This window comes from Protomyctophum parallelum (assembly GCF_964188405.1).
Source record: "Protomyctophum parallelum genome assembly, chromosome: 16".
In the NCBI taxonomy this organism is placed as follows: domain Eukaryota; kingdom Metazoa; phylum Chordata; class Actinopteri; order Myctophiformes; family Myctophidae; genus Protomyctophum; species Protomyctophum parallelum.
The window spans coordinates 727,542-743,025 of record NC_139711.1 but is presented as its reverse complement, the minus strand read 5'-3'; positions in this window follow the sequence as shown (position 1 = coordinate 743,025).

Here is a 15,484-nt window from a genome sequence, read left to right as displayed (position 1 = left end):
CCATGTAGGAAGTGGCAGCATCCTTCATACACTGATAGGGACATTCTTGTGGCTGACACTGCTAACAACAAGAATGCTGTCCTGCGAGAAGCCACCCAAGAGTCCACGCTTCTCTGCTGTGTTACTGAGCCCGGCTCCACCGTGAAGTACACCACGGACACATGAGCTGACCCCGTCAGCAATATGCCCTATAGTGTGACAATGGCTGAGATTCAGGCATACTTCCTGGCAGACCCAGCATGTCATGTCCGTGTCACTGGGGAACCAGATCCACAGACAGAACTACACCACGGTCGCGTAAGCAGGCAATACGACGGTATAGTGCGCTATATAATGCCTGCATAATTTGCCTTCAACCAAACGGACAGACACGTCCTGTCTGTGACAGAACTACAACACTGTCGCGTGAGCTGACGCCTCACCAGAAATACGACAGTATAGTGCGCTATGATGACTGCCCAACATAAAAGGAAACATTCGACTGACCCAGCACGTTCTGTTTGTGTCACTGAACCCAGATCCACAATACCGAACTACATCACAGGCGTGTAAGCTGGCGCAACACCAACAATACATGTATTCATGTACTTTTTGTATGTCTATTTTATATGGACCCCAGGAAGATTAGCTGTTGCCTCGGCATCAGCTAATGGGGATCCATTCAATAAACAATAAACCATACCCTATATAGTGTGCTATAATGGCCGTCTGACCCCAAGGGATTTTGTTAGTCTCACCTACAAACGAGACAACAGCTAACCCGAGAGGGCGCTCGCTCCCTAAACTGCACACTGTAGTGCATTAATAGGCTGCTGACACTCGTAAGTAGTCTCACAGAAAACTTTCACAAAATCCTTCTTTACAGACCTGTCCATACCAGGCAGGGCAGGAAAGAGGTGGAGCCATAGCCTGAGCTTAGCTCACCCAGCTCTGCCAACCTGTGACAAGGTTCAAGGTTGTCTTTATTTGTCTCCCTTGTGAAAAGAAATTTGGAGACAGAGTCACAGCTGTATACAAATAGCATACACGTTCACATAGAAATGACATTTCTATGGGACATTTTAGTCTGTTAGGCTGAAGTGGAAACAACTGGTCTTTTGCCTCTAAAACCAGGCCCCATGGCCCCTCCAGCTTCAGCTGGAAGGATGAGACCATTCATACAGGAGGTCCTGCAGGGCCCCCGCAGGACACACACTGGTCATGGCCATCCTCTGTGGGCATGTGAGCTCCACATGCAGCCTGAGAAACCCCTGCTGTTTCCATCTCCTCTTGTCTCTATAGTCATATGTATACCTATATTATTTATTATATGTGTACTTATATATACCTATATGTATACATATTCTATTGTACACTATATTTTAACTGTTCGGAATGTGCTCAACAGGGAGTGGGCACATAGTAATTGCTTGAACGTGAGGGGTCATAATCTACCCTTTGCAGAATCTCACACTTGCTGCATCAACGAATCAAGGCAACATGGTACCCTAAGACATCCCCATGACACGGACTCTCAGTGTGCTCTCTCTTTGTTAGGACAGACAGAGTCCATACCAAATCAATGTCCACAGTTTGTTTTGTGTCACCAGCAGAGTTATGGACCTCTGGAAGAGGTTGTACATAACATGCTCAGCCGCTCTGAGGCGCTCTAGCACAAAACAATCTGACATTAAGCACACTGGAGGCCTCCAAACTTTTGTATATCATTCCAGTAGGCCTACAAGTCCACATGCATAGTGTGTTGTTGTAGATCGCCATTTTCATACTTATAAGCCTATAAGTATATATTAACCTGAACCAATTGTGACAGCATAAGCGATTTGCAGCATATGACGCAGTGGGTCATCGGGAGTTTTTGTCTCCTGATCTTCGAGCCACACCGCCCTCTTGTGAACCATGAGGCATAGTGCAGTCTGGGCAGCCGTCCCTCCTACACTATGCCGCTCATGTCAACCTGTCAATGAGGAAGTTGGAACACGCTGGAATTGTTTGTTTACTCTCATGAGTCGTCTCACTCAGCGACCGTAGATGGCCTCAGAGTACGACTAGGTCAGCTCCTCTGGGTTCTACCCCGCTACCCGCCGCAACGGTGTACAGCCGCGATGATCAACCAGGAGGTTCACCGACGAGGTCGGTTTCGCTCGGGGTCTCATAGCGCTTCTGCAGCCAGGGAACCAAGGCTCCACCAACGTGGTCGGCTTCGCACTTGGCTTTGGCCACACCGAACGCCGTCTCAAGGTTTCCCCCAACGTGGTCAGGTTTCACCAGGGAGCGGACACACGGACAAGACTGAGGCTTCCTCCACTGTCTAGCGGATTCGGCACTGAGCTTGTTGTTGCTGCTGTTTTATCAGTGGAGCTACGCGGCGCCCTGAGAGGAGTCGTCGAGACGACCGGCTCTCTTCTTACCTCCGGTAAGCGGACTGTGTGCCACGCAACTGTATGTTCTAAATATATATATATATTAGTGCTGTCAGGCGATTAACATTTTTAATCGCGATTAATCGCATGATTTGTGTAGTTAATCGCGCGATTAATCGCAATTAATCGCAAAAAAACGTTTTGCTTTAAATTCAATGTTGAACTGAAAGAAAACGTGTATTGTAGAGATGCTCCGATCTGGTTTTTTGGGACCGATCACTGGAAGCAGTAACTGCCGATACAGATCACAGCATCGTGAAATCACACACCTTGCAAACTGTGAGTTTGGTGTCCTTTTCTGACACAGTAAACCAGGGATACTCAAATAGCTGAACATGTGGGCCACATTATGAAAATGGCAAAATGACTTAAGTGCAATGTGCATTATTTTATGGCTTGCCCATTTTCTCTCTTTTGAATAATTCTGTGCAATTGGCACATTCAACACAAACAACTGTTTCCATAAAACAAACTAACATGGGCATCTTCTCTATAAGCAGAATCATGAATAGGCCTATTTAATTTATACAAAAGGAGAAGAGAGAGAGCAATGTGTTTGTGGCTCAAACTTTGTCTAATATTGTTTTAGAGCAGTGGTTCTCAAACATTTTCATGCCAAGAGCAAAGGACCCCCAATATTTTTTCAATCTACAAAAATAATCCCAAAATCGCTTATAAACAGCAGATGTGGCAACACTGGCCAGAAACGACCAGTGTTGCTTCTTTTTGGCTTATTTTGTATAGACCTAGGTTGCTTGTTTCTGCCATAGAGTTATACTGGCAACACCTCTAGCTTCTAGCAGCTACTGCTAGCTGGTCTGTGTTGCTCTCGACTCGTCTCTCTGTGTGTCAGTCCCAGCTCCGTGACTGGGAGATGGGACTGTCCGACTGTGGATACTTGTCTGGATAAAACTTTCTGTTACAGTTAAATCCATTTAAAAGTACCACACAACTGAAAAGTATCACGACTGTGACCGCAAGTTAGAAACGTGTGTGGCTATAACGAGGCACAGCTGTTTACAATGCGATGCAACATTAACAGCGGGGGTTTTGTTTTTGCTCTGGAATGGATGAATTGCACAGGTCCCTCGGTTTCTTTTTGGACTGGAGCGTACTACACGAGCAAAACCTTTGTGAAATGTAAATGGAAGGCTGCCTGTTACTCCAATTAAAACATCCTAACAGGCTAACAAGGGGTCTGGGAAGGGAGTGCATTGCAGGAACCAATATTCCTCAACATCCCGCCTGCCAATCGCTGTGATTCTTTTTATTTTGCGTTAATGCGATAAAAATATTAGTGCCGTTAATAAGGTGTTGCGTTAATGCATTAATAACGCGTTAACTTTGACAGCATTAATATATATATATATATATATATATATATATATATATACTGTATATTGTTTAATAAGTGTCAAAACTGCTGAGATACACGAAACGTCTGCTTGTGGAAATCAAAAAATCGAAGTGGCTCTGCACAGATGGGGCTTAAATAGCCTGCTGTTTGGCATCTGGGCAGGGCCACCATAGTGATGTGTCTTAAAGAGATATCCATGAACACTGCCCCGTGGGGTCAGTTCCCGTACATATTGAATAATATGTAGTGGAGAGCCAGTCTCGAACACGATAGAGAACAGCAATTCCCAGAATGAAGTATATCTATCTATAAAGAGCATATGTTCTCTATCGTATCAGAGACTATCTCTCCACCCAACATATTTCATATGTATGGGGAATGTCCCCACCTCACTTGTGACGTGGATATCTCTTTAAGACACACCAGTTGTACTGGCACGCACGGGTATATAAGGCCCAGGTGTGCGTGATTACACTGCTTTTTTGATCTCCACCAGTCACCAGACAGACGTGGCGTCTCGACAGCAGAAAAGCTAACAGCTATATACAGCAGATTCTTTTGAATTTTTGGTTTCTGTTTTATTTTTTCTGTAAAAAAAATAATACTTAATTTAATACGGGTTGGAATTGAGACCGGATTAGACCCACCGCAGGTCGCGGATAGAGAGCCGGCGTGACATTCGCTCCTCTCGGGGTTGTCTCATTCAAATACTCGTTTGTAAGTATTAAGTAATCTGACTAAACAGGGTAAGCGGCCAAAACACCGTTACAGACGTATTGCTGACATAGTGTTAGTTTACGCGTCCTGTGGTGTAGCCTGTCTGTCGACCTGTGGCAGGGACACAGACAGGACCATTGGCTCTGTAATCCTGTAAAGCAGTGGAATAATCGCACTATACGTTTGTATCACTGGCTTGGTGTCAATTAACGCATCCGTGATGCATATTCCGTGGGCTGGAGTGGACCTGCGTTTGGCGCAGCGAAACATCAGCCCCGCTATAGGCTTATCATTTAACACAGCACACTATACACTGTATAGTATACAGGCGTATTGTCGCTGGGGCGGCTTCCGCGTCTTTAGTGCTGTGTTTTTGTTCTAAATATCCACAAGTTGACAAACTAGAACATAGTTTTCTTGGGTACGTTCGGAAATGCGCACTGGGAGCGCACTCACATATTATTTTGTTCTATATCCAAACGCAGTGGCGTGCACAGACATTTTGAGGACCTATGAGGACAGCTGAAAGTTGCATTGTGTGAAAAATACATACCTCAAGGCTCTTGAATGGACTGCGACACCTGGCCATCAGTCACACAGATAGATGTGCTTTGTCCGAAATCTGTTGATGACATACACAATACGATATTATGAATCTTGTTTCAGTTCTCTCAATGTTTAGGGAAATATTTGCGCATAAAAGCTCAGCCTATGACAGAGTCAATGTTTGATTAATAGAGTTACATGTGCTTGACATAGCAGCATTGGATGACAGTAATTATATTAATGCCTGTAACAATGTTACATGATCTAACAATCAATCTGTGTTTCTCTCCCTTCCTCTTTTGACTGCCTTCTTTAGATTCCCAATTTTCTACTGTAGGTAGGTGGAAATGGAAAATGGAAAGTAAATGGAAAGTTGTTGTTACGGTTCGCTCTCCATCACCTCTACATCCTTGTGCTGTGGGTGTTCTTGGCACTTCAGCGCCACCAGGGGACTCCAGAGCACTCCACAGCACCTCTCTCCCTGATACTATCTCCCCACCTGGAGGTCGTCTGCAATCACCTGATGAGCCTACAAGAACCAGGCCTGTCTGCAGCTCGGCGCCAGTTCTTCACCAGTCTACGGTTGGTAATGTTAGACAGCTAGACAGCTAGGCTCTCAGTATTTAGTGTTAGACAGTTTAACGTCACGCCGTCACTGTGCTTTTCCCTTTACTCTGTGAACCTGTCTTTGACTCGACCTTATCTTCTCCCCTCCAGTGTTTTCGGGACCCGAGCTCTGTGGAGCAACCTAGGGACCCCAGCACTCCTTTCACCCCCCGGTGTTTGTGAATAAAAACCCGCCCGGGTGGGCTTTACTCATGCTTTGCCTCTCCTTGCTGTGCTTTTGGGTCACACCACACTCAAGTCATAACAGTAAGAACTGGCCAATTTGACCCAGCCAGCATGGAAGGAAAGCATCCCTCTTTCCAGGCTCAGGGACAGGTTTTGGAGCACCACTCCCGCCTGCTGTCGGATGCATCTGCCGCCGTTTTAAGTATACAGCAGGAGCTCCGGGATGTTTCGGATCTTCAGCAGTCCCAAGCCGCTCAACAACACGCTCAGGTTAAACAACTCACATCGGTGGTCAAAGATCTAGCTGACCAGGTTGCCTGGCGCTCCTATACAGACGGCACTCGCGCCTGACACGGTCCCTGTGCTGGCAGCGCACGCTCCTTTTCCCAGCCGGGAGCCCTACCTCACTGCCCCGGCCACCTTTGACGGTACTTTCTCCCTCTGCAGGGAGTTCCTCATGCAATGTGAGTACGTGTTTGATCTGCAGCCCAGCATGTATTCCACTGACCCCGCCCGCATAGCTTACATTACTAACTTAACCACCAGAAGGGCGCGCCGATGGATTTATGCAAGCCTTGAGGGTTCAGCCACATACATGCAGATCTACAGAGACTTTGTGTTAGCGTTTAAGGCTGTGTTTGACCATGACGTCCCAGGGCATGACGCCGACACAGCTCTCTCTGCCCTCCACCAGGGCTATAGCTCAGTAGCAGATTATGCCACTGAGTTTCGCATCCTCGCCGCCCGCTGTGACTGGAACGAGCCTGCACTCCGCAGCGCGTTCATCCGGGGTTTGAGTGAGGCTACGAGGGATGTCCTGGCAGAGAGAGAGAGACCCCCCACTCTGACCAAACTCATCTCTCTGTCCATTTCCATTGACGAACGACGCCGTGCACGTAAGCGTGAGAGGGCTTCCCAGTATCACGCTGCTGTCAAGCTGTCTCCCCCCGCCCCCACCAGTCTCACTCGGCCCGAGCAAGTTCCATTTGCCCCCTCCAATCTCACTTGCGGGGAGGACGCCATGCAGCTGGGCCGAATCCACGTGACTTCCAGGGGTCGCTTATCTCCAGCTGAGCGTGAGCACCGCCGACGACATAGACTCTGTATGTATTGTGCCAGCTCAGCGCACGGCGTTCGCTCCTGTCCAATTCTTCTCTCCAAGGTGTCCACTTCCCGGCCACCAGGGGGCGTAGTTTCGCCTACTCAGGGTTTTCGGGTAAGCTGTCTCACTACAACTTCCCATCCCAGCACCAGTGTTGCCAAATTCCCTGTCACCCTCGCCTGGCAGGGACAGACACTCACCATTCCAGCTCTCATCGACTCCGGGGCCGAGAGCTTTATTGACCTCCAGTATGCTCGGAGGGTGGGCCTCCCCGTGTCTCCTCTCAAGAGGTCCCTACCTGCCTCCGCTCTGAATGGTCATTACATGGGCCCCATCACACATCGGGCTCATCCTATCACCCTCACTGTCTCTGGGAACCATGTGGAGAGCATCTGCCCCTACATTATTCACTCCCCGGGCACTCCACTCATCCTGGGCAGACCCTGGCTAGAGCTTCACACCCCCCATGTCTGCTGGAGTTCTGGGCTTATTCTCAGCTGGAGCGCCGCCTGCCAGGTCTGTTGCCTTCAGTCCGCCCCGACCTCCACCCAGGCTGAATGTCCTCCTGCCCGGGTTCCTCCACGGCGTCGGGCTCACCCCGACGTTCTCTGCCAGTCGCCATGTGGCGACTCCTGGAGGGGGGGTCCTGTTACGGTTCGCTCTCCATCACCTCTACATCCTTGTGCTGTGGGTGTTCTTGGCACTTCAGCGCCACCAGGGGACTCCAGAGCACTCCACAGCACCTCTCTCCCTGATACTATCTCCCCACCTGGAGGTCGTCTGCAATCACCTGATGAGCCTACAAGAACCAGGCCTGTCTGCAGCTCGGCGCCAGTTCTTCACCAGTCTACGGTTGGTAATGTTAGACAGCTAGTGTTTAGTGTTAGACAGTTTAACGTCACGCCGTCACTGTGCTTTTCCCTTTACTCTGTGAACCTGTCTTTGTCTTGACCTTCTCTTCTCCCCTCCAGTGTTTCCGGGACCCGAGCTCTGTGGAGCAACCTACGGACCCCAGCACTCCTTTCACCCCCCGTGTTTGTGAATAAAAACCTGCCCGGGTGGGCTTTACTCATGCTTTGCCTCTCCTTGCTGTGCTTTTGGATCACACCACACTCGAGTCATAATGTTGTGAAGCAAGGAATTCAGGGGAAATTTGAGTTGTCTTAAGTTCCTCTCTCGAAGAGAGTCATATGGGGTGCCGCCACCTGGTGGCGCAAAAGCACAGAAACTCTGCATGTACTCACGAACAATTCCATTGGATCGTGAACGTGAAGCTCACGGTGACATCCCTAACCCCACCCACTCGGTATAAAACCGGGGGTTGGTCCCGTGAGCGTCATTCCTCTACCTTTCTGCCGCAGATGCCACATCGCTCTGACAAATAATTCACCACCGGCTGTTGAAACTGTTTTCCCTAGAACGGACGAGTTTCTCATACTTGTACCTGGAAATTCGCAGCCCCTGCGAGGTGTTTTTTTTCCACTCACGAACGTTGCAGAAAAGTTCTCTCCAGCAGTAAGTCCTTTACACGGACAATAGAACACAAGTGTGCAGTCACGCGGCTTGTCGTTTAGTCCTTCTCTTCTACTAGCTTTGCGCCTTAGCACTCAGCTAGCTTACTGCTTCGCTTGGTCTACAGTTAGCTGCCACGTTCAGGGTTGCTGCTAGCTTAGCCTCCCTAGTGCTACTAGCTTTCAGATTCCCTCATTAGCGAGCCCGCTGCTTAAAGCGTAGCCGTCAGGCACGTTTTCCCCTTCGTCTACGCTAGCTACGTCCCGCCGTTAGCCCTCAGCCTACCGGCGAGGTGCTGACCAGCTACTAGCTAGACCCACGGCCCATAGCTACACGCTTCGTCTACGCTACCTGCGTAGCTATACGCTAGCTACGTCCAGCCGTTAGTCCTGGGCCTACCGGCGAGGTGCTAACCAGCTATTAGCTAGACCCACGGCCCGCAGCTACACGCTACGTCCCGCTTTTTCAGCCTTCAGCCTTCCGGCGTCGCGCTAACTAGCCACAGCCTCGCTAACTTCCAAGCTATCTTCAGCCGTTAGGCGTTGATTTAGCGTGGCCATCGTATCTTACAACGCTAGCTTGACGTCCAGCCGAACGGCGCCGTCAACTAGCATTCCCTGAGCGTAAGTTGCGTAAGTTACGTAAGTTACGTAGTTTACGTAGTTTACGTAGTCTAGAGCATGGGTCTAAAGCATGCTCGCCAGGCTTTCGAGACCCCTGGTCTCTCCCCCTGCTGCTTCTACTTTGCAGACAGGGAGACAGACTGACGCATCTCACGCGTCAAGAGTCACCAAGACAGGTCCCTGGTCGACACCTCCGAGCCCTGCTGTCCCGACCAGCCCCAAACCTCGAGGTCTAGGCCCAACGCCTCGTCCTCTCTCTCCAGACCCCTCAACCTTGACGCGTCTCAGAGACACCATGGCGAGTCCTTCCTCGGCTCCTCCCCTGCCAGGAAGGCGGCTCGGACCGCCAACAACAAGCTCCACACGCTCTTCACCACACTGGTAAACAGGCCTGTGGAGCCAGACCCAAGACATCAGCCAGGCCTCGCCGGCTGGCTCTGGGTGCTGCTCTCCCTCCAGCGGGATCTCGTCGGCCCACCAACGAGGCTCCCCCGATCCGGGTGGTTGCGACGACGGGATGTCGGATGCAGTCCTAGGCCTCCACCGACAACTACCGCTACTACTACTTCACGCAGCGGCCAGACGCTGTCATGATCTGTCTCTCCACAGACCATGTCAGCCTGGCCACTCCCACTTCCCTTTCCACACCATTCCCAGTCCCAGTTACACACCTGGTTCCACTCTCATCAGCCCAGCCCATTACAAACCTGTGAACACTACTGCAATCAACCCACCACCTATAAGACTGGACTCATTGCACACACACCTTGTCGGATCTTACATTCATGTCACGTTGTTGTATGTGGGAGCTTTTGCCTTGTTCCTCGTTCCTGGACTAAGCTTTCAAGCTTCTGGTAATTTGCTTGTACCTCTTTGTTTTTGCTTTTTTGGACTACTTAGTTTCTGCCAGTATTTTGCTATATGTATAAATTTGCCTGTTTTCTGCATTATTCAATAAATGCTTGGATTACACTCTGCTTTGCTGGTCGTACCTCTGCACTTGGGTTCAGTACATTTTTGCCACCGTGACAGAATGATCCGACCATTATGAACCCAGCAGAGTTAAAACTTTTTCACCGAAAGGTGGCAGACTTTGAATGTTTGGTTGAACGTTTTATGGCCTCTCCTCCTAACCTGCATGCTGAGGTTAAGGGGGAGATTTCAAACCAGCAGCAGTGGCTTAAAGAGAGGCCTTGGGTCAGCCATTTTGTGCCCCGTTTGGACGCTGTCCGTACTAAGCTTAATGACTTTGAGACCAGCTTGATTGATACTTCCCAGCAAGCTCCTCACTCCATTAGGCTTGGAGTCTTGAGCCTGAATCCTGCCAGCCCTAATAATGACCAGCAGAAAGCCAAGCCATTAGACTTATTGTCTTATTTTTGCAAACATGCAAGGATACCTGTTTATTCAGCGCCACCTCATGCCCCAAATCCTTTTCTTGGCACACGCCTGGCTCTGGGAGGTCCCCGCAGTGCCAACAAAGGGGGCAAAATATCCCGGGATCGCCAAGCAACCAAGCCCACCCGGTCAGCCATCTCGAGTCTGCAGTCAGCCCCTGCTCAGCCTCGGAGACCACCTGTGTCTGCAGCTCCTCCTGCAATCCCACCTCCGGTGCCTGTAGCCCTGCCTGCAGCCCCGCCTGCAGTTCCACCTGCAGTCCAGTCTCCACAATCTGCAGCATCCTACTCCTCTCCTGGGTGTGCAGCATCCTACTCCTCTCCTGGGTGTGCAGCATCCTACTCCTCTCCTGGGTGTGCAGCATCCTACTCCTCTCCTGGGTGTGCGGCATCCTACTCCTCTCCTGGGTGTGCAGCATCCTTCTCGTCTCCTGGGTGTGCAGCGTCCTCTGGGGTCCCGTCGCCAGAGTCTGCAGCATCCTTCTTGTCTCCTGGGTGTGCAGCGTCCTCTGGGGTCCCGTCGCCAGAGTCTGCAGCATCCTCGTCTCCTGGGTGTGCAGCGTCCTCTGGGGTCCCGTCTCCAGAGCCTGCAGCATCCTCCTCCTGTTCTCCGCCTGCAGTCCCGCCTGCAGCTCCGCCTCCTCCGCCTGCAGTCCCACCTGCAGCTCTGCCTCCTCCTCCTGCAGTTCCGCCTGCAGCTCCGCCTCCCCCGCCTGCAGTTCCACCTGCAGCTCTGCCTCCTCCGCCTGCAGTCCCACCTGCAGCTCTGCCTGCAGTCCCGCCTGTGGCTCCGCCTGCAGCATCCCTGGCGTCGCCTCAGCCTGCAGCATCCACGGTGTCGCCTCAGCCTGCAGCATCCACGGTGTCGCCTCAGCCTGCAGCATCCACGGTGTCGCCTCAGCCTGCAGCATCCACGGTGTCGCCTCAGCCTGCAGCATCCACGGTGTCGCCTCAGCCTGCAGCATCCACGGTGTCGCCTCAGCCTGCAGCATCCACCGCGTCGCCTCAGCCTGCAGCATCCACCGCGTCGCCTCAGCCTGCAGCATCCACGGTGTCGCCTCAGCCTGCAGCATCCACCGCGTCGCCTCCTGCAGCATCTCTGGTGTCGCCTCCGCCTGCAGCGTCCCTGGCGTCACCTTCGTCTGCAGCATCCCCGGCGCCGCTTCCACGGTCCGCTGCCCCGTCTCGGCCTCCAGGCCGCCCTCCTGACGGAGCCTCCGCTGCCTCATCCCAGCGTCCTGGCCGTCCCCCAGATGACACGTCCGCTGCCTCATCCCAGCGTCCTGGCCGTCCCCCAGATGACACGTCCGCTGCCTCATCCCAGCGTCCTGGCCGTCCCCCCGATGGCGCTCGTTCTGCCACCTCCCATCCTCCCGGACGCCCCCCTGAAGGCACCAGCCTTGCCTCTGGCCGTCGTCCTGGCCGCCCGCCTGAAGATCCCCTTTGCTCTGCCTCAGTTTTCCCTCCTCCAGGCCCCCTCCACCCGCCCTGCTCGTCCCTCGTCAATATGTTTGGACGTCTGGTATCCGTCCCTTGAGGGGGGGGTACTGTCATGATCTGTCTCTCCACAGACCATGTCAGCCTGGCCACTCCCACTTCCCTTTCCACACCATTCCCAGTCCCAGTTACACACCTGGTTCCACTCTCATCAGCCCAGCCCATTACAAACCTGTGAACACTACTGCAATCAACCCACCACCTATAAGACTGGACTCATTGCACACACACCTTGTCGGATCTTACATTCATGTCACGTTGTTGTATGTGGGAGCTTTTGCCTTGTTCCTCGTTCCTGGACTAAGCTTTCAAGCTTCTGGTAATTTGCTTGTACCTCTTTGTTTTTGCTTTTTTGGACTACTTAGTTTCTGCCAGTATTTTGCTATATGTATAAATTTGCCTGTTTTCTGCATTATTCAATAAATGCTTGGATTACACTCTGCTTTGCTGGTCGTACCTCTGCACTTGGGTTCAGTACATTTTTGCCACCGTGACAGACGCACAAGTCTCACTCGACGTGGTTCCCCAGCGACCCTCGACTACCGACTGCTTCCCTCAACATTACAGGTATGTACATTGTGAAGCTAGGTTTGTTTAGCTGTTTAGCTAACCTTTTCGAGGTCGGGAGTAGCAACCTCGTTGGATGGCCGATGCCACCCTAGCATGCTTAGCATTCTAGATAGGCTGCTTTCAAGGTGGACGATGGACAACGAGCTCCTCCAAGAGCTCCCTCCGTGGACGTGAGGGACAAATGTCCCCCACGCCCCACTGACCAACGCCGCCGCCCTCCAGCAGCCGCGGCCGGCACTAGGAAGGCCCCCCCCCCAAGGACGGCAAGGCTCAGCAGAAGTAGTGACACTTCCTGCCTCCCGGGGGAGACGCACCCTGACGTCTTCCCCCATCCCCCCCGCCTCAGGGCTTGCGCTGGGCGTAGTAGTCTCGAACTGCACTCCCGAGCCGCCCCACAAGAGGTTGAGGCTCATGGCACGGGTTCCCGCCACGTACGGGCCCGTGACCAAGCCACACAAGTCTGCACTAAATGCACATGTTTCTGTATGTTTCTCCATAATAAGGGCACTGCCCAAAACAATAAGAAAACAACAAGAACACCAATGTCGGGGGACCATGAACCCTCTGTCAGGGGCAACCCACGGGCTGGCCACTGCAGAGGGGCGGGGCATGAAACTGGTGGCGTACTCAAACGCCACTGGGGAGACGGGTCATGCCGAAAATCTTCTCTGGTCTGAGGGTGGACCACCCTTTAACCAGGCGCATTGCATAGTGGGAACGCCACGGCGCGTCACCATGGGTTCTGCGCACCTTAGCGAAGGGTTACAGACTCCAGTTCGCTATGAGACCCACCGCGTTCGGCGAGGTCATCTTCACCGAAGCACGGGGTCAAGCTGGCCATATACTCCAACAGGAGACGATAACTCTAGTGGAGAAGAAGGCCGTCAGAGGTGCCCCTCAGCCAGAACCGCAACGGTTTCTACTCGGGGGACCATGAACCCTCTGTCAGGGGTAACCCACGGGCTGCCCACTGCAGAGGGGCTGGGCATGAAGCCGGTGGCGTGCTCAAACGCCACTGGGGAGACGGGTCATGCCGAAAATGTCTCTGGTCTGGGGGTGGACCACCCTTTTAACCAGGCACATTGCACAGTGGGAACGCCACGGAGCGTCACCATAGGTTCTGCACACCTTAGCGAAGGGTTACTGACTCCAGTTCGCTATGAGACCCCCCACGTTCGGCGAGGTCATCTTCACCGAAGCACGGGGTCAAGCTGGCCATATACTCCCAACAGGAGATAATGTCTCTAAAGGAGGCCGGCAGAGAGGTGCCCCTCAGCCAGAGCCGCAGCGGTTTCTACTCCCGCTACTTTCTGGTCAAGAAAAAGGGGGGGGGGGGCTCCGTCCTATCCTGGACCTTCGAGCACTCAACAGACATCTCAAAACTTTCAAGTTCAAGATGCTGGCGGCCAAGTCTCTGGCACGTTCCATACGCCCAGGCGATTGGTTCACGTCCATAGATCTAAAAGACTCCTTTTTCACATCCCTATCTACCCACCACACAGGAAGTTCCTGAGGTTCGGGTTTCAGGGGAGAGTGTACGAGTATACAGTTCTCCCCTTTGGGATGTCCTTTAGTCTCAGGGTCTTTGTTCGATGTACGGAAACTGCTCTCGCCCCGTTACGGCAACAGGGTCTCCGGGTTGCAAGCTACATCGACGACTGGCTTCTGAGCGCGGCCTTGGAGCAGGAAGCGGCACAGAACACAGCCAGGGTATTGTCCCACGTGACCTCTCTAGGTTTCAACGTGAACCATACCAACAGCATGTTGACGCCGACGCAGTCCACGGACTTCATAGGCATCACGTTGGACTCAGTCGCATACACTGCGAAACTGAGCGCCGACCGGGTGGACGACCTACTGAAGTGTGCCGCACAGTTCAGGACGGGCCACACACTTCAACTCGGGGTGTGCCTGCGCATGGCAGGCCTCATGGCCTCAGCCATATCTCTGGCACGCTGGGCAGGCTGTACATGAGACTTTTCCGTTTGAAGTCTCTACACCTGCCTCCCAAGTTCACACGGCGCCGGGTGAGAGTCTCCCTGGGCTGTGTATTGGCCTTGAAATGGTGGTCTGACAGACGCAACCTGACGGAAGGGGTACCGCTGGGGTTGCCCCTGTCCAGAAGGGTGGTCACCACGGACGCCAGTCTTTCGGGCTGGGAGCCACTCACGAGGGCAGGACGGCCAGAGGGGTGTGGAACGGTTCCCTAGAGGGATCCGCTCACATCAACTGTCTAGAACTTCTGGCGGTGTTTTTCCTCGCCTTGAAGGAGTTCGAGCCGTTTCCTCGGGGGACATCACGTGTTGGTCCGTACGGACAACACCACGACGATGGCCTACATCATCAGACAAGGGGGGATCAAATCCCTGCGTCTGTGCTCACTAGCTCACAGACTGCTGGTCTGGTGTGACGGCCGGTTCATCTCCCTCACGGCCTGTCACGTCCCAGGACGCCAGAACTCAGCTGCGGACCTCCTATCGAGAGGCCCACTCCGCTACAGCGAATGGTCCCTCCATCCATGGGTGGTGGGCCAAATGTGGCGCAGATTTGGAGTTCCGGTGGCGGACCTATTTGCCACGGGGGAGAACACGAAGTTCCCTCTGTTCTTCTCCCTCACAGGCAGGCCGCCTCTGGGTCTGGATGCCTTAGCGCATCAGTGGCCTCAGGGCCTACTCTACGCCTTCCCACCGCTGGAACTGATCCCACAAGTTCTAGCCAGGGTGAGAGTTTTGGGCTCGGGGCTGCTACTGGTGGCTCCGGCCTGGGGGTCCTGGAGACAGGACATCGCTTCCCTCCTCTATCGCGACCCTTGGCGACTCCCTCTGAGGGTCGACCTGCTAACGCAGGCCAACGGCGAGATATTCCACCCGCGCCCCCAGGACTTGGACCTTTGGGTTTGGCCTGAGAGGGGGCACCGCTCGCGGTAGCGGATCTGCCACAGAATGTCATAG